The 25,980-nt window shown below is 37.4% G+C and overlaps 2 long non-coding RNA genes across 4 annotated transcripts in view; one reads left to right on the top strand and one right to left on the bottom strand.

The window, feature by feature from the left end:
* The first annotated feature begins 3,041 nt into the window (after positions 1 to 3,041).
* LOC109502843 overlaps positions 3,042 to 25,980 on the top strand; it is a 29,500-nt gene continuing 6,561 nt past the window's right edge. Inside the window, exons 1-3 of one of the 2 annotated variants that reach the window (XR_006583522.1) lie at positions 3,042 to 3,152; positions 4,805 to 4,884; positions 25,022 to 25,178. This is a non-coding gene — a long non-coding RNA (uncharacterized LOC109502843). The remainder of the gene's footprint in view (positions 3,153 to 4,804; positions 4,885 to 25,021; positions 25,179 to 25,980) is intronic. The other variant, XR_002161715.2, reaches the window with a different exon arrangement.
* LOC123379265 overlaps positions 3,147 to 25,980 on the bottom strand; it is a 29,936-nt gene continuing 7,102 nt past the window's right edge. For both annotated transcript variants that reach the window (XR_006583520.1, XR_006583521.1), the window contains 2 exons: positions 5,465 to 5,580; positions 3,147 to 4,867 (listed from right to left, as the gene is read on the bottom strand). This is a non-coding gene — a long non-coding RNA (uncharacterized LOC123379265). The remainder of the gene's footprint in view (positions 4,868 to 5,464; positions 5,581 to 25,980) is intronic.

Below are 25,980 nucleotides of genomic sequence, written 5' to 3'. Positions count from 1 at the left end.
GTGTATGGCTTAGCCTTTAGTATTTAAAAGCAGTTCTTTTACATTGTATTAGTTGTATTAGTTTTACATTGTATTAGTTCTGAAACAAATATTTTCGCCCTCCTCCCCCACCTCCAGTTTAGTTAAATATAAGTCTGGGCATAAGCTCTTTAACACCGGATGATGCCTGTGGTCCTGCAGGGAGAAATGCTGCTTGCAGTTGTATTTTGGAAAATGGCAGGGTATTTCTGCCAGTGTGAAAAACTGAGTCATTCAATAGTTTGTCTGGGAGGCTTCTAGGTGGTGCACGAGCATTTGGCAACAAGTTTTGACTTTGCTAAAAGGCCAAGAAGCAAGGTACGAATACATTGGTGAAATGTAAATTCGTGCTAAATGTTCACAAAAGGATAGTAGTCACTTTTTTAATTTTTTTTTTTTTTTTTTTTTTTTTTTAGAGAGAGAGACCAAGCCTGTGAGCATGAGCAGGGGGAGGGGCAGAGGATCTGAAGCAGGCTCCAGGCTCTGAACTGTCAGCACAGAGCCTAATGCCGGCTCAAACCCACGTACTGTAAGATCATGACCTGAGCTGAAGTCGGACACTTAACTGCACCCAGGCACCCCAATCACATCTTTAATAAAGAAAGGGGAAAGGAGCAAAGAAACACTTAAGTTGATTTTATTAAATGTAGGCACCGGAGGAGAGAATTCAAGTTCCAAAACAATTTGTTAAAGAGGCTGGATTTAGTTCTCATTTATTTGTAAGTATTTTAAATTGCAGCCAGAAGGACGGCGACCTTTAAGGAGTTAAATCCAAAATAAAAATATATCTGCACCCATCATGCACATTTGGTCTTTTAGCTAATGCTACATGATGACTACCTTCCTGTTCATGCACTAGCATACACTACGATTCCACTGTGGTCTTTTCTCCAGAAGCTTACTTTCTAGGGACAAATATAAATAGATGTCATATTTGCTTATTTGGCATTTTGTGTTCTCTTTTCAAAGACAGGACATGTATTTCTAGTTTTCTAAATTGCTAATAGTTTCATCTTGGCTAAAATTCTGCATTTTAATCCCAAATCAGACCCAAACGGATAATTGAAGAAGAATTTCCAGTTCAGTGGTAGCAACTTGTTTGGAGTAAATAAATCACTGGAAAGTCCATTATGTTTCTTCAGCTAAGATTGGAAAGAGTCAGAATCTAACATACCACTTGTCTCAGTAGGAACACAAAGAAATTCAGTTAAGCGTCCCATGGATTCAGACAAATACATGTCAAAGGAGTCTAAGGGCAATTCCAGATTATTCTACAGAGAAGATAGGTCTACCCTAATCTTGAAGTTAGTTTTAGTCAATCTACATGATGTGGGACTGACATGAATCCACCTTTTCTAAATCTTGAATGATGAGGAAAATGAACAAGTTGGGTGGAACGCAAACAGAAAATGAAGAGAAAATACAAAGCGTGTACAAGCATGTTTTAGACTGGTATCAGTTAATAAATATGAGTTTTAAGGGATGAGGGGACATATTTGCAGACAATCTGTGAACCAAGTGGAACAAGAGGTATGTTATAAGCGTACAATAAGCTGCACAGAATTAGCATTTTTGTTAACAGAAAAAAAAAAAGCAGAATTGCTTGATTTCCTGCGACTTTTCAGTTCTCTCTCATCTCTAGAGTAATTATCTGTCCACCCCAGAATTCTGTATACTAAGGGTATAGTGTGGGCTTTCTGCTCTGCAGAGTCCCGTACTGGGCTTTCTTCTTGACATGATATTTTGACTCACTATGTGAATTCTGACTAATTGCTTGTACCTTCAGGCCACTGGTTTCCCCCAGCAGCATCATAAAAGCTTACTTGCAAAAATGTTCATGTATGAAAATTTGTGTGAAAGACCCACTGAAAGATAGTTCTAAAGTGTAAGAATTCTCTATGTTAAGAAATGCATTTAGAGGTTTCAGTTTTCACATGGACTTAAAGTGTCTTCGTGCCCAGGCCCGCCCCCCCTCTTCCAGCCTTTGTTCCCTCCTCTTCTTCCTGGGGGTTAAATTTATGATAATTACATGTAGCGTTGCATTCAGAATTTGAATAGATTTCTGCAGACTCTCCACTGGTTCCTACAGGATCAGCTCACTCTCACATTAACACTATGATGTTTTCACTGATCTGTTTGGTGATTCCAGATTTATTACCCTAATTATGAGCTAATGAGCACTGAATTTTACAAGGAAATTTGCATTTACTTGCTTAAGTAGGACAAATTATCAGCTTATCCAAGATAAAACATCTCTTGTATTTTGAGACCCTTTAACTCACCAAAAGAGATGCTTATCCTCTAGCCAAGTTAAATCAGTTTCAGAGAAAGGCACTGACTGCTATCTTGAAAACAATTAACTCTACTGCAATTTTAAGGTTTGCTTGGCAGGGCCCAAAAGTCTTTGGAATCCTTTTCAATTAGTGTTCTTTTTTAGTCACTTCTTTTTCTTTTTCTTTTTTTAACGCCTGTTTATTTTTGAGAGACAGAGAGACAGAGCACAAGCAGGGGAGGGGCCGGGAGAGAAAGGGAGACAGAATCTGAAGCAGGCTCCAGGCTCTGAGCTGTCAGCACAGAGCCTGATGCGGGGCTCAAACTCACAAACCAGGAGATCATGAGCTGAGCTGAAGTCCACTGAGCCACCCAGGCGCCCTCTCTTTTAGTCACCTTTACACCTGCACCCACTATTTCCAAAACAGAAGAAAGCAAAGGAAGCTATTGACCAGTCTCCTTCCAACCAAAACAGGAGTCTGGGAATGATTTAACATAAAGAGAAGATAGCACAAATGCAGACCTTTCACATTAGATAAGATGCTTTCTTCTCTTAACAGAGTACAAATTACCACATTTCAATTAGTTCTTTTGGAGCCAGAAAAGGTACAGGTGCACATTTTACTTTCATTTCTCTGTCCTGTGTATTTTCTCCAACAGAAAAGCAACTTTGGGAATTCTTTTGGAGTTAAAGGATTATCGCGTTAATAAGGAACTTAAAGGCCTTATTTTAACATTTACTTCTTTTTTTTCAAGGGTAACCTTTCTAATATTAATCATCATGTTGAGGATTCTGTGAGAAATGATACAAAATATAATAGAAGAGGACCATCATGGTGTTCCTTAGAGATTAACTAGAAAAGGTGAGTAAGCAAATTAGTCAGCTAAATTAACTAGTTGTTTTAGAAGACATGAGATCTTTATGCCATCGCGTTGTGCCTCATTAGATCCATTAGTTGCTTGACATTGTCATTATTCTACCCACTTCTTTCTGTGCAGTTTCACCGTGTCAGCTTTGATTTCCCCTGTACTTTTTTTTTTTTTTTCCAGCTCAAAGCTATTATATCACCTTCCAGGAGCATTGATTTTTAGTCAGGTGTCACAAATTTCCCACTCATCATTTCCTCACAAGCGTAAAACTGACTGTTGCTGTTCCTGCGGCACCCTTTCATTATTTCAGAATTATCACTTATTCTTATTGGCCAGTTCTGGCATCTTCCTTTCCTCTGAAACTCAGTGTTTAATTTTTAAATGTTTTAATTGACAAACACTGAAATAATTTCCCATCAGAGTGCTTTGGCAAAATAAACCATTTAAGAAGGCAAGGACGAGGTAAATGATACAAGCATGTGTTTTTAAAACAGTCAGACATTTGTAGAACATCTATTATTTTGTCTGGTATTGTAATAAATGATATTGGAGGACTGACGAAAATATAAGGTATCACACTACCCCTTACACTTCAAGTACTTAAAATCTTGCTGTGGATAATAATTTTGAAAGGCAGTTTAGAACTCAACTGTAAGGTTGTCTTTATGCTTAGCTTAGTTTTAACTCACCTGGGTTACTTTAAAAATTGAGGAAAATTCAGTAACTCAGTAACTGGTTAAGGAGGGTTTGTTTGTTTAACATCTTAAGTAGCAATAATTTTTCAATCTTAAACAATGAATTGACGCTTTAGTAACAGAAATAACAAGTTTTGCCATTGAAATTTTAGTATAACTCTCACTAGGGGGGCTTATATACCTATATGCAAAATATAGCATATCTCTTAAAAATTGGTAAGATACACTATGCCTCACCAGTTTTTTTAAGGTTTATTTATTTTTAGTCATCTCACTCAACATGGGGCTCAAACTCATGGCCCCAACATCAAGAGTCACATGCTCTTCCCACTGAGCCAGCCAGGGGACTCAGCCTCACCAATTTTTGAGGTTAAAACATATTTTTTTTTAATGAACAAGCCATTTTTTTTCCTCTACAGAAATAAAGACTGAGAGGAGCTATAGCAAAAATTCCTAGGAAAGAACTCTTTTACAATAGCATCCATCTTAACTGGCATAATGATCATTGCTTTATAAAAGATAGTATAAAATCACAGGACACAGCCATTTAGAAGTTGTGGCATACACAGGCAATATTTCTAAGGACAGAGGAGATATTACAAATATAGCCACCTTATTTTGTCAAATGCTATACACCTCCAGATTGGAAGTGATAAAAATGGTGATTTTAGGGAAAAAGAGCAGGGTAGGAGTCAGGAGCAATTCGTATCATAATCCATTGCAATTCAAATTATTTTAAAGCTTCTTTTTGATATAATATGGTAAAGAATTCTTTTGAAAGCAGATAATATGTACAAAAATACCATAAGAGAAAATGTTATTTCTCCAAAACATCAGTGAGGGGTTAGATTACAAATGCTGACCAAACCAACCCAAAGGATTATGAAACTGCACTATCTTCACTTGCCAAGCCACCTATCTCTCTTTTTAAGATAATTTCTTCTTTTCAGGGTCATCTCCAACTTTTGGTTGAAGTCCATCCTGCTTCTACTTCTGAAAGGCAGCAAGTTTTCCTGGAAAGAACATCAAGGTGATAGGGTTGTAGTCTGAATACAAATTCTATATTACTCTCCTTGGGCGGGTGGTAAGCTCATTTTCTACAGTAAAATGTGAATAATGCTAAAGGCCAAATTACCCATATTCTAGGAATGTTGTTAAAATAAAACAGGGTAATGGATTTGAAAGTACACTGAGGGAAAACATTTCATCTAAATGCCAAGTGATATTCTATTCTCTCCATAATTTGCGAACTTCTGCTTCTCTGCATTTCTAAATCATGAATTATATGCTTACATATGGTATATTTAAGCTCAATTAAACTTGAAAGCACTATGAGAAATATCACTGAAAAGATAATAAGATGCATTATAGTAAGGAAAAACTTAAAGGACTTTCCATCCAACTGCTAAGCATTAATAATGCTTGATCAGGTTTTTCAGAAATTTTCTACAGAGCCATTTTCCTGTTTCAGATGCCATTTGTAGTTTTGAGTATTCTCAGTTTAGGGTTTTATTTTTGACAGAATTATATTGGTTGCATAAATATGCCTTGAGATTCTCAACACAATATATCATTTGATGTTACTAGAAATAACTACAGAGTTTCCTTACATTTTTTCCCACTGATTCTAACACAGAATGTAGAATACTTTGGTAAACACCTATTCCTCTGCAGCCTTCCTTTCAGGGAATTTCCTGCTTACACACTCATTACCGTAGTATTTATTCTGTTATAAAAAAAAAAAAAAAGGGCAATATATAAAAACTGCTCTACAAAGAGTAAAACACCATCACATACTTTTTTCTCTTTTCCTTTTTTTGTAACTTTACTTAGCAATCTAAGAAATTCTAATTCAGTTTATTACTGAAGACAAAATAAAATGTAATATTAGGTAGAAATTGATTTTTTTTCAGGTGCAATACCTGACAATGTTGGGCTCACGTTTAATTTGAAAAACAGCAAACATTTCTTACTCACTTAACACAACTTGAAATTGCTGTCTTATCTAATCCTAGGTGCTCCATAAACAGACCCCACAAAAAGGGCTAAAAAAGAATGGAATTAACGCACTAGCATTTCTCATCTGCGGTAACTATCTTCAATCTTAATGCAAAAACATCTTAGAGAAAATGCATTTTTGCGTTTTCAACTTGAGGCACCTTTGGGAATGTGCATAGTGACCTACACACCTATGCACTTAATATTTGTGGACTGAAAATTCCTTTATAACTAGTGAGTCTCCCAATCAAGATGTCTTAAGATAAAGACCTAGCTTTTCCAGTTATTACAGAAATATGGGTCTTGCTTAAGATTATCTTGCATCTATACTAATATTGCTCAAGATTCCTAATCGTCCACAAAATTTGCTCATCACCCCATGGAAATAGGATTAGATTAAAATTGCAGTAATGTTTCAGAACTGTAGCAAACGATTCAAAATCCTAGCTTTTCTGTCCGAATCTTTCTTCTAAAATCTAACCATGTATGTCTGGAACTTTCTAGTTATAACAGTATAAGATTCTTCCTTTGCTAGATCCTTTTTTCTTTTTTGTTGTTTCATAAAATCACTATCTAGATATCCACCTATATAGCTTAGTGTTAAACTTGTCCAAAAAAAAAACCCCAAATTCCTAATTTTTTCTTAAAACTGCCATTCCCATGCAGCTGCCATTTCACACTGGGTTTTGTCCTGAATCATTCCTTCCTTCAATAAGTGGATGAATATCATATATAATATGCAGTATTTCTTTAAAAAAAAAGAAGATATAAACTGGAACATCTACACAGAATTAAATATACAGGAAGACATATATAAAGCCCCTTGCATGGTTCCCAACCCTGAAGATGCTGTATAATTGTTAATCATTCTTCTGCACTCTCCCTGCTCATCCCTATTAACATTTTAAATAATAATAGACATTCCAAGAAATTGAAGTTCTTCTGGCATCAGAAAAAAATAGGGCATATTCCATATCATTATTTTGCATGTCATATTTTACTTATTTAAAATCAGAATAAAATCCATTTCCAAATATGTAGGGGAGAAAAGGAAAAAGAGGGGAAGAACACTTCATTTAGTTAACTGTAACTAAAGCCTTTGTTAAGGTCAAAAGCCAGCCTTTGACCCCTAGCAGCTGTCTTTCCTAGTCCTAGAATATTCAGAGATGTCAGGCTCCAGCAAATTCCATTCCCTAATAATGTCAGAGTTATTGTATTTACCCTATTTTGTTATTTTATGCTGATTGTGGTTTTAGTTACTGTTTTTGGTTCACCATTAATATTCAAGATCCTCTTCTCTGGAGGTATGTTCATCTCAATGCTACTTACTGGTTTCCATTGCCGGAATCATATAATTCTTCTCTGAAAATCCCTCAAGTGCCTGAATTGGGTTTTTGAGGTCATCTATCAATATTCCCATTGTCATACCTAGCTACTGTTCCATTTCTCCCTGTTTTTCCTACTTGCTTCTCCATGACTTGGCTATAAACCTTTAACCATGTTCTCATCTACATGCATTTCTAAACTTTCTTCAATACTCAGATAAAAATCTACTTTATTCATAGAGCCTTTCTCATTTTAGTAAAGGCAAATGGATCCCTTGGGCCGTTTTCAAAGATAACATTGTACATTTGGTTCCAACTTAACCAATGCACTCTTTTCCCTAGCTTAAAAGGAGTTGAGATATGTTACATACAAACGTGTGAATATGACCATGTTTTGAGTTTTATCAGACTATCTCAGACTTCCCTATAACACATACCGTAGGCTTCTCCCCATAGCTCAAATGCATGAATATGAGCAACATTTCAACCTATTTGATGTGAGTCATAAATATAACCTATGTTGACCTATGACCAGGTGCATAGGTCCACAGTTGAGATGGCCAACACTAACCTTCTATTTGTCGCAGCTCTCTCGTCACCACCTCCACTAATTTGGTCTCCTATCTTTCTAACAGATGGGTACAGATTACCAAATGTATAGGAATAGGATACTCGGCATTATTGTATGTACTCTATTTTGTTATCCTGTGTTGTTTTAGGTGCATTTCTCTTCTGGGTTCTGATTACCTTTGGCAAGTAGGGCAGTGAAAATACAATCTTTGGGAGAATTGTGTTTTACGTTTTTTGTTTTTTGTTTTTTTGTATCCTTTTAGCCTCTTAGTTGTTATTTCTGTACTAGGCAGTAGCGTTATATCTTGTAGTGTTTGGTTTGCTTTTTTCATAGCCTTCTTAATCTTCAGTAATAAAATCAGATCTGCTTGATCACCAGTTTATTAGTTTAGCCAAAGGCATCTTGGCACCAGAGCCCAACTTAGGATAAAATCACACGTCTAAAGTCTTATTAGAAGATATCACTTGATTCACAGAGAGGCATGCTAGTCACGAGCTACTAATAGAGATGACATCTTGTTACCAGTTTGTCTTTGCACTCAAGGCAGTTTCTCTATATCCTTGCACACCACAAGATGAGTGCTTTGAATTCCCAGTTAATTTGTTGAGGTGAGAACTTGAAATACAGTGACTTCACGTGTTTAAATAAACCAACCAAGATGACTGTAGAATTGTGAAACAGAATGCCAAAATGGAGTCACTTAAAATGGCATGAAGTCCCTGGATAAGATCAAAGAAAGTTCCCTTTTCAGTTGACACCACTTCTGGGATGGGAAATGGCACCTTGCTGTGGTCAGTATTTATTGTCTGTGCAAGCTTAAGACAATTCTTATCTCTGGTTCCACAGTGTGAAAGGCTTTGAAACAGACTTGGGTTACTCAAGAGAGTGCTGGAACAGAGCAGATGGCAGAGAATAGTGGCATCCCTGGCAGTTGGATAGCTCCATTTAGGGGTATTTCAAGATTATGTAGAGATGGCATTACTCTATAGTAGGAAAGGTGGTTGCAGTTCATGCTTCAGAATTGGAAAATTATTTCTAATATTCTCTAATTATAAACTCAGAGAAAGATTTATTATTCTTTGATGTAAAACTGGAATCCAAGGAGTTAGCAGAAGTCAAAAGTCTCCTCACCAAATACAGTTCAGAGCTTCATGTTCACAAACTCTTTCATTCATTAATCCAATTGCAGTTGCTAAAAATGAATTCTCTTACTTTGGAGATTTTATATACAATGTCCTAACTAAAAAACCCATCCATCCTCCTCCTTGTCTCCACCATAGGTCCATTTTGTGCTTTGCAAAATTTCCATATAACTCACTCTGTAATTTTCTTTCCTATTCTCATGTCTTAATTCCTTAAAAATAGACACTGAGCAAACAAATACACACTGAAGGCAAGTAAGTACCTTTCACCCGTGAAGATAAAGAGCTATATGCAAGAAATAGGAGACACAGAGCTTGAATATTCACAGAGAGGAGGTAATGCCCTCCTTAAAAAAAAAAAAAAAAAAAAAAAGACATTCACTGTGACGTTCATCAAAAATCCACAGAACAGTATCAACAACAAATATGGGTGATGGCTATGTCATGGGCTTAGATTTCATAAAAACCCAGTGTCCCTTAGATTTCAGAGCTAGAAGGGACCTTGGATATCAAGTAGACCCATTTCTTCACTTTCCAAATCAGAGAACTGAGGCTCAGAAATGCCCCAGGATTGCCCCTAGGCTACCCAGCTAGTGAGTTCTGCCTCTTCATCCTGCTCTTTAGTTTTCTTTCTAAACAATCATGATGTCTTCCACAGAAGAGGGAAAGAATGCAAAGAAATAGTTGTGCTGCAAAGGTATACATAGAAGCTGGTTATTTAGGAATGAAAAAGGACAAAAATGGTAAGATAAAAATTTAGAGGATGTAGATCAGTTTGATAATTTGACCTACATTCTAGTTACCCCAATCATATTACCTTTTAAAAGATCATTGTAGACTGTTTAAATACACACACACACACACACACACACACATATATATATATATATAGTTTTTTAATAGACCCATTGTTCTGATTGACCACAATTACATACAATCAGTTAAAAACCCCTAGGAATGCATTAGAAATTAGAAACTACTTAGATAGTTTTCCAGTATACACTTTTTTTTTTTCCACATAGGATTGTTCCCAAATGATCATTTTTCAGTGCTTATAATCTACTTTAATTTTAGGCCATTTGAAATTTAGGGCTTCATTCTTTTCTTTGTAAACACAATTGCAGTGTAATCTGTTTTGGGAATCAAGATAGGATACTTAGGAAACGGATGTGCCTCACAGAAACCTTTTTCATGGGATCTGATAAGGTGGCCACCAATCACAATCTTATGATGTGAAATCACCTGGAATCTCTCAACATCACTTAACAAGTGACATATAACCAGGGTAAGGAACACTGCTGCATTCCTTATTAACCAATCAGGGCCATTTGGTAATTTGGATATCATCTGGAAGGGATTGGCATCCAGGATGCCTGAAATGGAAAGTACACTCAGGCTTGCTTGTCTGAACAAATCCCCAGTAGAAGAAAATGTGTAGTGCAGCTAGTTGGATGCCATGTAAGAAATTATTAGCCAGCTGAGCAGAGTGAGTGACACTTGGTTGAGGCGTGGTATGGGCACAGTACCCCGGGCAATCTGGCTTTCATCTCCTCTAGTATTTATCTGATAAATTCAGCCATCGTTCCTCACTACTCCCTCTCATATCTGAAGCAGTCATCTTGGGGTAAGATGATTTATTATAAATTTCACACAGTATTACTTAAAGAGCTTTCCAAGGGAAACAGATCCTCCTGGAAAACCTGGCTAGGTCAAAGAGGAATGGGAGACTGAAGTACCAACTCTGTCTTGGCCTGATCAACCCCCAGAAGTTCTGGCTTCCTTGTGTTCCTGAGACCTTTCTGCTTTCAGATGTGCCCTAGTCAAGCTGCAACCTCTTTAGAAAGGGGAGAGAGAACACACCGGGAGGCAGAGCTCCATTTTCTTTACTAAGATGAGCAAGCTATGAGGGCTCAAAGGAAGAAAGTCATTCAGTCACCTTGTTTGTTCCCTGCTTCTACTTATAGGAAGGTCAGGGTTTCCTCATCCCAAGGAATGGTGGTAAGGAGAGTGCCCATTCCCAAATAACTCTGGTTTTTAACTTGCTTTGTTTCTCCCATGTCTGACTGCTTACTCGGGTCCAAGTAGGGAATCGTGTATAAGGAATTCTGCAGTGCAACAGAGTTCAGAGGGGGAAAGATGCATGCACGCACACACGTACATACACACACAGGAGGAGGCTGTTTTGTTCCCCCAGTGTCAGTCAGCCTTTTGATTTCCTTTGTGCTTTACTCAGGACCATAAGTAGGGCATGTGACTAGGACAAGGAGGTTACACTTTGAAGGTGGGAAGGGAATGAGTTACATTTGTTCCATTTCCTATGCTCTTTACATTCATGAGATGATTATCATGCAAACGGATTTGTGCTGTGCCATTTCCTGTTCTTGTTACAATCTTTATCATGACAAAAAGGTACCAGGTTTTAACGCCTGGTGTTATATTTAACTGTTTTCAGTAACTGCTGTGTAGTGTGACTTTTCTTCCCATATCATGTTGTTTTCACAGAAAGTAAAGGTAGTGCCGTTAGGGTATTTGAATGATGTATACCAGGTTGTCTTGAGGCTCTAAAATATCAGGGTAGGAACACACATCATCTTCTTTCTATATCCCCAAACTAACCAATGGGAGAACTTTCCCAAGAGGCTCTGACTTACTTGCTACAGTACCCTCCACATAGACTTCAGAAGCCCACTTTTCTTATCCCTAGCTCTTTGTAGCCCAAATGACACTCCTAGTGACAGTCAGATTGTATAACTTACGGGGTAAGGCAGTGCAGTTTCCAATTATCATCAAAGAATTTCCCCAGCATTACCATGCTGAGACTTCAGGCTGTTGATAGGGATTAGATCAAAAATAGAACATGGTATAATAAGAACCTTTGCTTCCTGGCATGGACTAGAATCAGAATAGCTAATGGTACATAACACTTTCAAGCTCTTCTCTCTCTCTCTCTCTCTCTCTCTCTCTCTTTAAAGCAGGTTTAGTTCTTGTGAAAGCTGCTGAATTGACAGCCCAGGATACTATGGATAGAAAAATGATAAACTTTCCTTTTCTGCTTTTCCCAGTACACCTTCGGCCTGCCCTGGAGGGAATGTCTCAAGAAGGAAGAAGTTAGTTCTTTCTCCAGATACTTTTAATCTTTGAATTCAGGAGTAGGAGTATTATCTAAGCTGCTTATTATGGAGAATGTATCAAGATGTGGCTATGTTTTCCCTAAGATCAAAACTAAAATTGACAGAACATTTCATAGAGGCACCTGCAAAACCACCCAGCTAGGGACAGTTTTGAAATCATGTGTGTCTTCTCATAAGTGAATTCCTGAGTGCTCTGTGTGAGTTTTGCAATGCACTGTTTGTGGTTGAAGTTTTAAGAATTCAACCTTTAGAAAAAGATAGGGTAAAACATTTGCTTTATAACCAGTACATATGAAGAATGTAGTCATTGCTAGTAACCACCCAGCTATATTTCTTGATGGCAGAGCTCAGAGCAATGGAGCTAAGTAGGAAGACCCAAAGACTTCAGCCATACATTGAGGTATGGTGGAGTATCCAAAGTCTTCCAAAACTTGATAAAGACCTTCCACCCCTTCATTATGCAGGGCTTATATTTATAAAATTTGTGGTGAGGGTCCATTGATGCATATCAAAGGGGTCCTGAAATTCCCAAGATTCTATGTAAGTTTTTATGAGCATATAAAGTTTTTTTCTCCCAAGAGTGTATCTTTCTAGTTGTTATCTAATTTTCAAGATCTGTAACATCTCACATTTATTTTTTTAATAAAAAAAATTTTTTAATGTTTATTTTTGAGAGAGAACAAGGGAGACAAGTGGGGGAGGGGCAGAGAGAGAGGGGGAGACACAGAATCTGAAGCAGGCTCCAGGCTCTGAGGTGTCAGCACACACCCCAACGTGGGGCTTGAACTCATGGACCGCAAGAGTATGACCTGAGCCAAAGTTGGAGCTTAACAGTCTGAGCCACCCAGGCACCCACCCCTGTGACATCTCATTTAAAGAGCCACTACTTTGGATGGTCAATTTCTCACTTTTTTCCAGTTCTGGAGACAATTGTCACCAGTCCCACTCAGAAAGCACTTAGAAAATGCAATAGATCACTAACAAATTAACATCTTCTTAAAAGTAAACTATTAGGGTACATCTACAATAATGTACATGTTCACCTACAACCACCATTCATTTTAAGCAAAGAAAGGATTTCCTTAATGCATAGCATCATTTTAAAAAAGGGAAATGAAAAATATCATCCAACTTGTAAAGAATGAAAGTCTATTATCAAATATAATGATTCCCTCTGAGAAATAATCTGTGAGTGCCAATACAAACATAACCACATTGCCTGCTCTAATTAAGAGAGAGAGAAGCTAAAGAGAACAGCTCCTCCTTTTTCCACCTAATATTGTTCTGAGGAGTTCATAAGGTCAGGAACTTGACACTGGTTTCGAGTGGAAGCCAGTCAAGCAGGATTTCTTTGCCCTCTGGTCAAATGGTTGGCCTACTTCAGGAATTTTGAATAATTATTGCTGTTCTCTTCAGCCAGGAGAAGTTTACCTTTCACAAAAAGACCTTATGGCATTAACTTAATCCTGTTGCCTGAATACACAAAATCAGTTTTGCTCTGCAGAGTTATTGTCCCTAATTTACTAGTCTGAGACTTATTTTATCTTGCTTCACACTCATGGTGTTGCTTAGAGCTTGACAGAATGCCTAGCTCCCTGCACTTCCTGGAAGGAAATCCCCTCACAAATACAAAGTAGTAAAAGGAGAATATTGCTGTTCCAAGTGTGTGCAATGTCAATTTTCTCTAAGGGGCACAGAGGCAGAAATTTTGTGTCTGCAACCATGATACCCAAGAATTTTTCCTCCTTGTTTCCCCATTAAAACTACTACTAATAATTCCAATACATGGTAGCAGCTACACAATCTGTAGCAACACAGAGAGTCAGGAGTCAGTCATCTGTACTGGGATCATTATTGTGTTGTTAGGAAACAAGCAGTTGAATCAACTTAAACTCCTCCATCGTCAGGTTCTTAAACAAAAGTAGCATCTGAATTGGTTTGATGAGGACTTGGTATTGGCAACCATTGATCAAGATTGCCAACATCTCTATTTTCATCAGAAAAGCAAGGTTCTCTTCATTTTTAACTCCCTCTTAATATTCCTTGGTGATTTCTATTGTTTTGGAATCATACTCTACCGTACATAACAAGTACTATTAATCATATGGGATTAGCCATCTAAATTCCCAGGGAACAGAGAGTAGCTGTGAATATTTTTGTATACCTGCCATATTATTGCCTTAATGCTGCCTCAGATTACTAGAGTAATTTTCACCAACAATTCCCAAGCAACTGGTACATAAAACATTATTCTACTTCAATAGCTCTGAGAGAGAATAGATTATTGTTTCACAAGCACTGTATGGACTTAAAAATGTATAGATACTTTGATCTACTATAGAAAAATCTTGTCTGCTTTGTGGTAATCTGTGAAGGTCTTTAAATTTTGCAGTGTGTATGTGTGTGTTTCATAACATCAATCTAAGGCACTTGGTTTTTCAGCCCAGTGAAAAAATACACAGTACGAATCCCTAACTTTTTTTTTTTTTTGCAGCCCATGCAATTGACCTTATATGCAATAAGCCAGGCAACAATATTAGTGCTTCGCACAGAATTAAAGCCTCAATTTGTTTTGACTTGTATTTGTTGCTTGCTTTATCATTTCAGTATGAAAAAGTATTTCTAGATTTTTTTAACGTTTATTTATTTTTTTTTTTAGAGGGATGGGGGAGGGGCAGAGAGAGAGAGAGAGAGAGAATCCCAAGTAGGCCCTGTACTGCCAGCACAGAGGCCAATGCAGGGCTCCATCTCACCAACTGTGAGATCATGACTTGAGCCGAAATCAAGAGTCAGACACTTAACTGACTGAGCCACCCAGATGCCCCAGGGGTTTCTAGATTTTTAAGAACAGTTTAATTGAGTAACCTCTTAAACAATTTGCCTTGGTGTCTTGTCACTGAAGCTTTTCAGTATATCATCATTTCATGGGCACAGTAAGAAAAATCTTTTGATGATAGTTACTTATTTACCACTTGTTTTTGCACTTAGATAAAATTAAATCCTCATAAGGAACAGTAAGTTAGTGTTTGATTATGTGATAAGGCCAAACATTTGAGATGTGAGAATTAAGGTTGTGAGCATGCTCTACTTCAGAACTTTGTCTCTCATAGCCTGTGTCTTAGGCCACGTGGATTCAGGTGGTCCCAAACTGAGGAACCCTGATTTATAAACCTTCACTTTGCTTGTTCAAGAGTATCCAGATTTTTAAAAATAAACCTGTAGTTTAAAGTAAGTAAGAACACTTAACATGAGATCTACCCTCTTAAATTTTTAAATACAATATGGTTTTGTTGACTATAGATTCTATACTGTACAGATCTTTAAATGTTTTATACAATGGACACTTTATACCCATTAAAAAGCAACTCCTTATTTTCCCCCTGTCTTGTCTTAGCAGCCACCATTCTACTCCCTGTTTCTATAAATTTGACTATTTAGGATTTCTCATATGAATGGAACCATAAAGTATTTGTCTTTCTATGACTGGATTATTTCACTTAGCATAAGGTCCTTCCCTCAAAATTTACCTGTGCTGTCCCATATAGCAGGATTTAAGGCTGAGTAATATTCCAACGTATATACTGCATTTTATCCACTCATCTGTTGATGGTCATTTAGATTGATTCCACATCTTAACTATAATGAATAATGCTGCAGTGAATATAGAAATACAAGTATCTCTTTAAGATTTTTATTATTATTTTGAATAACTAAGTTTTAATTTTTTGAGAAAATTCCATACTGTTTCCCATAGTGACTGCACAAGTTTTACATTCCTACCAATAGTATATAAGGGTTCTGATTTCTCCATATCTTTGCCAACATTTTTATTTTTGATAATAGCCATTCTAACAGGTATAAAGTGACAGTTCATCATGGCTTTCCTTTGCATATCTCAGATTCATGTTCTCAAACATATTAAACATATTTTTACATAGTTGGACATTTATGCCTTTTTGGAGGACAATGTTCAGGTCCTTTGTTTTTTGTTTTTGTTTTTTTTTTTTTGTTTTTTTTTTTTTGTTTTTTTTTTGCTATTGACTTGTAGGAGTGACCAGATTTGATATTCATTGAGTTGGTTCCTAGGATAATGATTTTTATATGCTTAAAAATACTTTTATCAGTACTATTTAATGAATACTGGGATAAACTTTTCTTTTGTCCAGAATGTTGGTGTTAGAGGCATCAATATGCAAAGTTAAGTCCCATTCTACTTTTTATAAATTTTAAGTAGTTATCTGTTATACTTGGATTTCCACCAGTACAAAAATATCATAAAGCCCATACACAAAACAACCTAATGTGATGGCCATGGAGGTTTGCCACTAAGGTTTGTCTTTAAGAAAGGTCTTACTGATCATCTATAAGAAGCTCAATTAGCTGACCACCTACAGCTGTAGCACTTTTTGGGACTCACTGCCTATAGGCCAAGGCAAGCCTCTTCTCAGATAATGCTACCCAATGACTGAGCACCACAGGTCTCCTAAATCCTTGCCATTCTGCTTCATGACTCTATGGGTAATCTTTCTGACTGAGGCTAGGCTAACTGACTCCAATTAGGCTAACTGAGGCTCCTCAGAGCTGCACCTACAGTCTCTTCCCACTTAATCCCTCTTTCCTTTCCCCTCTCCTTTCACATGAGTGAGACCCATGTCATTATCTAGATAGAGGCTTTCCTCACTTACCTGCTCCCTCCTCATTATCCTTCAGAGGGCTTATCCCCATAAATCTCTAGTGTTTTTATCTCCACCTTGTAGTCTGCTTTCTAGACCACCTAGCCAGCACACCTCCCTTGAGTTCCAAATCCCTTTCTATCTGCAGCCCCAATTTTTGTTCTGCTTTGCAACAGAACTTTGCATAAGAGACATCTAACACTGTGGTTTCCACTTCCTACTTTCTGGGAAAGCCCCATCTATCCATCTTCCATTACCAATGTTCCACTGAAAAAGCTATCTCCACTGAAACAACTTATCTCTGTGTTACAAATCCAACTTTCCTGTCGTCTTGCATCCCAGTGACATTTGACATATACATAATTTTAAAGAAGATAGGAAAGCGAGTTTTCATGTGCAAGTCAAAGAGCCAATATCAGGTCCTAGTTAAGAATATGGCCTTTGGAATTAGATAGCTTTGAGTCCTAGATCTAGGCCTTATGAGCTGTGTGAATTTGGGTAAAATGATAACCCCGCTGTGCCTTGGTTTCTCTGCCTCTAAATAGGTAATAACAGCATCTACCTCTTGAAATTGAGGATTAAATTAGATTAAGGAAATTTAAAAAGTATTTGGCACAGGAATTGCTAGCAATCATTTTTATTAATCAAAGACATTTCTTTGGTTTTTCTCCTACTTCTTAGTGCTCCCTCCCCATTCTTTGCTAGTTCTCTCTTTCAAGAGAGACCTCTAAATATTGCAGTGCTCCAGAGGTTGATCAGACATCCACTCTTAGCTATACTTTCTCCTAGCCCAGGAAATTCACATTCCACCTAGAGGCCAATAGCTCCTAAATGGGTCTTTATCCTTGACCCATATTCAACAATGTAATTTACATTTCTACTTGTATATTATCAACAAACATAACAGAAAGAGAACTCCTGGTAACTTCCCATCTTGTTAAAACATGTTCTTACCTTCCCACCTCCGCCAATTTCTCATTTGCTCAAGTTGAAAATCTAGGTAGGAGTCTGTGCTTTCTCCCTTTATCTCTACTATTATTACTATGGTGAAACTATCATCACCTCTAGCCTGGATTATGGAAATAGTCACCAACGTGGGCTCCTAGCTTTCACTTTTGTTCTCTGCAGCAGATTAAGCACAAAATTACCAAATTTATCATTTTAATATGTAGCAAAATATGTCACTTCTCTCCTTCTTGAAAACCTTTTTTGGCTTCTGGTTGAATTTTAACAAAATCTAGATTATATAACCCTATTTTATCTGGTCCCTGCATACTCACCCATCTTTCCCACCCAAATTACTCATTATGCTCCCAACTCCTCTGGTCTACTCATCGGACTTTGAACATGCTAAACTCTTCTTATCTACTGTCCAAGATCTTAGGTTTGCTCTACCTAAGCAAACCTGAGGTTTGCTCAATGCGGTCCTCTTCTTTGGCTTTTTACCTGACTTGTTACTTCAGTTCAAATTTTGGCTCAGACGACACCACCTTCTGGGAAGCCTCCCCTGACCAGCTATCTAAAGGATTATAGGGCCACCTGGGTGGCTCAATCAGTTAAGTGTCCAACTCCTGATTTTGTCTCAGGTCATGATCTCATGGTTCAGGAGTTTGAGCCCTGAGTAGGGCTCTGTGCTGACAAGTTGGAGCCTGCTTGAGATTCTCTCTCTCTGCCCCTCCATCTCTCTAAACAAACAAACACACAAACAAACATTACAAACAAAGGAATGTATACTACCCTTTTTTATTATTCTTTAGTCTTGGTTTCTAACACTCTTGAAAATCTGAAGTTGTCTTGGTTGTTTGTGTGCTTACTATCTGTCATTCCACACTAGAGTTTAATTTGCTTTCGGGGAAGAGATCTTATCTGTCTTATTTCTATATGTCCACCACCTAGAGCAGTGCCTGGTACACAGCAATTGCTTAATAATATTGCCCTAATTAATAAATGACTGAATCATGGCAGACAGTGAACATTTATTTTGGCAAAAGAGTGACAGAACAGTGATTAACAATTTAAAGGGACCATTGTGGGTAACAGAACGTACATAATCATAGTTCTTACTGTCTGACTTAGAAATTGTAGAAGTCAGGCAAATGAACAAAGAGATAATATTAATGTTAAAACTAGAAACTAATATTAAAAAAATTAAAATGCTAACATGTTTGTTATGGACTTTATGTTGAAGTTTACATAGATACTGGGGGAGATAAAGTCAACATTTCTTAATCCTCTACCATATGCCTAGAACTTAGCTAGGCTCTTCACATAAGAGAAAAAAAATATATTTGTCAGAACATACTCACTCTCTACTTTCATGTTAGAGTGATAAAAATAAACTATAGTATTTAAGTGTAAAGTAGAATTTTTACACTAATATTTCTTTTTATAAGATAATACTTGCTGAATTTCCTATGTAATATGAAAATTAGCACTTTAAAAGAAGAACTTAGAAACCGATAAAGCCATTTTCCTTTGGGAGATGATGTATTTTACATTTTAATACATTATAAATCAGAAATAAAAACTATGGGTTATTTCACTGTAAGCAGAATACTTTCCTGAATATTTTCAGTGATTACAGAAGGTAAAGGGAGGTATTTAAAAGTTAAAAATGATAACTACCATCTGAACTTTTACTCTATAGAGACAATTTGCTAAGTACTATACCAATACGACTTCACTGAAGTAGTTGACTATCCATTTTACAGATTAAAAAACAAAAAAAAACAAAAAACAAAAAACAAAACAGAAACAACTATGGCTTAGAAAAGTTGAATTACTGGTCTAAATACAATTTGTCAGTAATTATGTCAACAAGATTTGAGTCCAGATTACTGGCTTTAAAGCTCTTAGCCATGGGTATGAACTAAATGTTCATAACCACCTCCCCTTCATTCATGTACTGAAGCCCTAACCCCAAATGTGATGGTATTTGGAGGTAAGACCTTTGGGAAGTAATTAGGGTTAGATTTGGTCATGAATGTGGGACCCTCATGATGAGATTAGTGCTTTTACAAGATGACAGATCTCTTCTCCTCTCTTTCAGCTGGCATGCAGTGAGGAAAAGCCCTATGAACACACAGTCAGAAGGTGGCTATCTGCAAACCAGGAAGCAGGGTCTCACCAGGAACCAAATCTATGGGGACCTAGATCTTGGACTACCTAGGCTTTAGAATAGTGAGAAATAAATTCTCTTCTTTAAGCCACCCAATCTATGGTATGTTACAGTAGCCTGAGCAGACTAAGACCACCACATTGCTAGGTAATCATTATATTGGTTCTAAAGCATGAATAATCACATTAATGAGAGGAAAAAAAAAAAGGAGTTCTTTACTGCTCCAGCGCTAACAGTAAAACTCACAAGGGATTTTTCTCTTGGTTCAAATAATATTTTATTAGAAATTAAGTTGTAAAAGTATATGATGAGGTTCGTCACCAGAGAGACCAAGTTCTCTCTCTGCAGAGTTGCGGTTGAAGCTCTGTGGGAATCCTTCAGTGTATTTGATGCAAACCCTCTGGGGTGTGTTGCTTTCATGAGCACTAAAAAAATCCATGTGAGTATTGAAGGGAAGACTTGAAAGGCCCTCTGAGCTGACCCAGAGTCAGGATGTTCCTTGCCTATGCTCCCTTATAGGGGATTCTGGCTTGATCAATCTCAGATTTTCACTCATAGCCAGCAGCAACTGTACATGCTGCATAGGCAGTATCTTAAGCTCCCAGGATGAAATGCCTCATCACTCAGCAACCACTTTGGCAGACTAAAGGGTGACATTGATTGGCTCTGAACAAGTGAGTAAGAGAAACAGTGTCCAAATCTCCAAAGGAAGCTGGGGGAAAGAAGAAAAAAAAAAAGCAAACCCCTTTTTAACACAATCTTAAAATCTTCCAGACTCATAAAATAAACGCAAATTCATCTGCAGTGGGAAATCCAGCCACTCAAATGAGGGTCCCAACAAAGTCATCCTTAGAAAGTGACACATTATTTTATTCATTTATTCAATGTTTACTGAGCCCCTGTTATGTGCCAAATACTGTTCTAGGCTCTGGGGATACAGCCTGTACAAAAAGTCCTAGGTCTTAAGGAGAAAGACAAATAGATAATTTATCAGGTGTTGATAAGTGCAAGGGAGAAAAGGAAAGTGAAGTAAGCAAGAGTGTACAGGGAGGCAGGAAATGAATGCTGTTTCCACACTGGGGTCAGGGAAGGCAAGTCTATTTGATAAGAGACCTGAAGGAAATAAAGGGGCCAGCCATCCTGATATTCGTCAGAAGAGAGACTAGCAAGAGTAGGATGATACTTGAGCCACTTACTTGAAGAAGTCAAAGTGGCTGAAGCAGAGTGAAAAGGGGAAGGAAGAGAAGCAAGCTGGAGGGTCGGGCCAGATCAGGTGCCAATGATAAGCTGTGCTAGGACTGAAGCATAACTTGGAGTAGATGGGAAATGATTGGGGGTCTTTGGCAAAGGAGAAACATGATAATAGGTCACAATTTAAAGGGACCACGCTGGATAAAGAGTATAGGAAATAAGAAGGAAGGTGAGAAGTCAGTAGGAAGTTAATCCAGTTGTTCAAGAAAGCATTTATGATAGTTTGAACCAGAGTAAGTGCAGCGGAGGTCATGAGAAATGGCCATATTTGAACATATTTGGAAGGTAGAACTGACAGGTTTTACCAACAGCTTGCATATAGATGTGATAGACCAAGAGAGTGATTAAAAAGATAATCTAGGACCATTTATGGAGACTGGGAAAATCAGAGGAGGATCAATTTTGACTAAGGTTAAGAAATATTGTGAGTGCTTTTGTAGACCTCTTAATTTTTAGATACCTTTAGATATCCTAGTGGAGTAAACAGTTGGATATAGACATCTGGAGTTCAGAGGAAAGGCTCACACTTAACATATAATTTTGAGAGTTGTCCAAATAAGGGACATAGTTAAACACATGGACCTGGAGAGAAAGAAGACACAGGAAAGTAAGGAAGTAAAATACAATGGTAACAGCTAATAATTGAGAGGTTAGTGAGTGCCAGGCATTATTCTAAGTGCTTTACTTACATTAAACTCTCTTAACCCTTAGAATGCTATGAAGTAGATACCATTATTCACCACTTGAGGAAACGGAGTCACAGAGAAGTTGAAGTACTATATCCCAGATCACACACCTAGACAGGGTGAAGAGGCAAGGTTCAAACACAGGCAGATAAGTTCCAGAATCTTCCACAGAGAAGGCTTAGGTACAAATTACTATTTTCAGACCCTTTTTCTGCTTCAGTGCCTGCACCCCCCAATGATGGTCAGAACAAAGAATAAAAATAAAGGTCAGAGTTTTGCACCATTTAAATTCTAGGCTCATACAATCATTAAACACTAGCAAATGGAAGACTTATAAACAAGTTCTTAGAAACGTAGCACCAATAAACCAAACAAAAAACATCAAACAAACCTTCCCTTAAAAGAAAGGAAATAAAAATAATTTATTCTATTTACCCAATTTCATCTATAGGTAATAAGGTACCTTTTGATTTTAGAGCTCTAAAAGGAGAAAAAAGTATAGGTCTTACAACTGAGGAAATACTCTAACTTTTTACAGCAGCCTGGCTTTTTGTGTTGACTGGGTTCTAAGCACAGTTTAGCCAGAAAAATATTGTTCTTAATATACTCTCAACTATATTAAACCACGATGCTTCCTCTTTAATAAAAATGACTTTCTTCTCTAGGAACAGTATTCATGGAGAACACCAGTAAAACCTTTATTTTTTACTCTTCAGTTATCTTTTTGCATATAACACCTCAGAATGAGCTTCATAATGATGGCTGATGATAGGTGTAAGAGCACAAATTTTCACATTGCTCTTATTGATGACAGGATCTTTACCTCCTTCTCTTGATATCTCTAATATAGTAGGAGCTTGGTAAATCTTTGCTAAACAAATAAGTTTTAAGTTTAATGCTTGTTCCTCATGTCAAAATATTGCCATGTACATCTGCAGAAGGGATCTACAAAACTCTGTCCCTTTGGATTTTGCTGATCTACTCAAGTGCCAAGGTTTATGAAAACAGACTATTTTGTTTGGTTAATCTGCATATTTATCACATTCATCCAACTCAAGTACCCCTGGACAGAACCAAACTGAGCATTTCACCCTAGAGAAGTTGCTGCCATTATCCACTGGCAGCAAAGAGGAGCTAAACAGTAAGGCAGACCTTGAAGACATTGTGCTAAGCAAAACAAGCCCAACACAAACGGACAAACACTGTATGATTTCAGTTATAGGAAACAGAACGTGGAATAGGGGTGACCAGGGGCTGAAAGGTGGGGTGAATGAAGAGTTATTTTTGCAATCAGTACAGAATTTTAGTCTGGGAGGATGAAAAAGTCCTAGATGGTTAGTGGTGATGGTTGTACAGCCATGTGTATACACTTAATGCCACTGAATTGTACATTTAAAGATGTACATCTTCCCTAAAGATGGTTAAGAGGGTAAGTTTTAGGTTATGTATATTTCACCACAAAATACTAATACACAAACAGTTGGGCAGCTATAATGGTACATTCTTCCATTCTTAAGTGGTTTTCTGAAGTCATGGCAGGAAGAGTGCATTTGTCTGTATCTACTTAGAGATGCATGTGTGTGTACACATTTACCACCAGACCATGCCCCTTGTCTCCAAATAGGTTATACTTTCATCTGCTCCAAACTTATCAATCCAAAAATTTAATTTTCAGTTTATTTCAAATATGTAATTTTCCAATTGACTTTAGGATCTTTTCTTAACTGCGTACTAACTTACCGACTCCTGAAATGGATGCCTGAATTTGCCTCAGGTTGGGACTGGGATAGAATCCTTTGGACTCAGGCTATTTGCCCCTGGGCAATTTACAATGAGATCTTATAACTTGCTAGGAGAATCTGAGAGGCTGAGAAAGACTCTGGAACAAAGTTCTCCAGAGCGGAGGGGTCAAATACTTTGGAAGCTACAGCTTAACATCTTTTTTCTCCTAGTACTAGGATATTATGGGAGGGCACACATTTTTGCTGGCCAGAAGATCTGGGCCTCCTCACTGGCCTTGCCCCCAGTACCCATGTGATCTTGTACAACTTATTTCTCTGATATTAGGCTCCTTATCTATAGAATTAGAAACACCAGTACCTATTTTGCTCAGTTTTTGTGAATCTATCATGTTGGGCATAGAGCGGATGCTTAAGAAGTTCTATTTCTTTCCCTTCCCTAATTAGAGTATCTTGGCATGATCAGTAAGAGTTTGGATCTTGAAATTATAATTATGGGCAACCCATAACTGGTCCACAAGCCAATGTGTATGAAGAAGGCTTTGTCTGTGATCCTATGACATAAAAAAATGAAATCTCTAGAACTAAAGACCATCTAATATAATGGAGAAAAAACAAAAACAAAAACAAATGGTTACTTAAAACCAAACTATAACTACTTTGGCTTAAATGGGGAATGAGAAATCTTCCATCAGTAGAAATTAATTAACACTGTTCCCTTCCTCGAAGGGTCTATTGGGGGGGGGGGGAGGAGAAAGCAGAATAAAGCAAAGTCTAAAACTTCAATGAAATTCTGTAGTACTGGTTGAAGGAAAGAATAGGAATAGATAGCCCATTGCTTAGGCTGGCATATTGATGGGCTCTTGGTTATGCAAGGGTAGAGAGTGTAATAAAGTGAGAGGAATAAAAATTTGGTGAAATTTTATTAAAAGAGACACAACAAGGCTATTACATCAATGTCCTTGTTATCCCCAAACCTTTAATGAAAAGTTCTACATATTCCTTTGACTTGTGAGAATGCTATTTTAAGGGAGAAATCAAGGAGGAAGTTCTGTATTTTGCTTCAGGGATGATGTGGGAGGGTACAGATACAACTTGGGGAAAGGATCCCAATCTAACAAATTTATAATGAGCAGTTCAGAGCCAGAGTTGACCAGGAAAAGCATACACCATCCTTACCCTCTCTTCATTTCTCCTTCCTTTCTTCTCTTCCTTTCTGGAAAAATTGTGAGGAATGTGAAGTTCTCACTGTATATGGGATAAGGTTCAAATGCATTCCATTTGAATCTAAAAACACACCTTAACTATGCCTGGGATACTCTAGCTGTAACAGGCTGGAATAGAAGTAGGAAGGCTGCCCATGCAAGCTCAGATATGGTCAGAGTTCCCTGAGCAAAACTCAGGGATGGCAAATCAGAGATGTCACCCTCCAGTCCATTTCTCATAAAGGAAATATCAAGTCATCTCTGGAGAACATATTCTGTAGAACTTGTCATGTACTTACACATAAAACACAATTTTGGTTTCTTAAAGGGAACTGGCTTTACTAGAGAAAATTCATCAAAACTTCCTCTCAAAGTATCTGTCAACTGCCAAGATATGTATTTGAGACTCCAAGTTCCCAGTTTGGATAAGAGTGATACAGAACTTCATTAGAGACCCTGTCTTATTTCTTGGAAACAAAGAAAAGGTATGTGAAGAGACAGGCTTTCTTTTAGGTAGAGTTTCAAAGTAAAAGTAGTAGATACAGTATACTTATTCATTGTATTCTCTTCCACAGTTTGCTTTTTTTTAACCTGCCTAGAAGCTTGGTCCTATGCTACAATTTCATCACTAACAATGCTAAGAGACCTCCAGATGGATATCTAGTTTAGACAGTATTTTTTCCAGTATTCATTTTCTTATTTTTTTAAAACAGGTTAATATTTTGATATTAGTGAAACAAACTCAAGTATATTTGAGTTATTTCCTCTATAGATTATAGGAACTAATTTTCTGGCTTGCTAGTTAGTATTTAAAAGGAGACTAGCTGGGGGCACCTGGGTGGCTCAGTCAGTTGAGCATCCGACTTCAGCTCAGGTCACGATCTCACAGTTCTCAAATTCGAGCCCCGCATCTGGCTCTGTGCTGACAGCTCAGAGCCTGGAGCCTGCTTCTGTTACTGTGTCTTCTCCTCTCTCTGCCCCTAACCCACTTGCATTCTGTCTCTCTCTCAAAAATAAATAAACATTAAAAAATTTTTTTAAAAAAATAAAAGGAGACTAGCTGTACTAAAGGCAATGCTTGAAACATAGGTTCTCAGTAAATACTTCAAAGAAAATAAAGATTGAATAAAATCAAATGAACCAATGAATTAATGAACTAATGAATATATAAAGAGTTGGCCATATTTCAAAGGAACTGGCCAAATACTCTCAATTTACATAGGTAACAATTTCACTCTCTGCTTACCTTTTGTACCATCTCTCCATCAACAGCATCCCCAATAACAG

Source organism: Felis catus, chromosome C1 (assembly GCF_018350175.1).
Source record: "Felis catus isolate Fca126 chromosome C1, F.catus_Fca126_mat1.0, whole genome shotgun sequence".
NCBI lineage: Eukaryota > Metazoa > Chordata > Mammalia > Carnivora > Felidae > Felis > Felis catus.
This window is presented reverse-complemented; position numbering and strand designations above follow the sequence as displayed.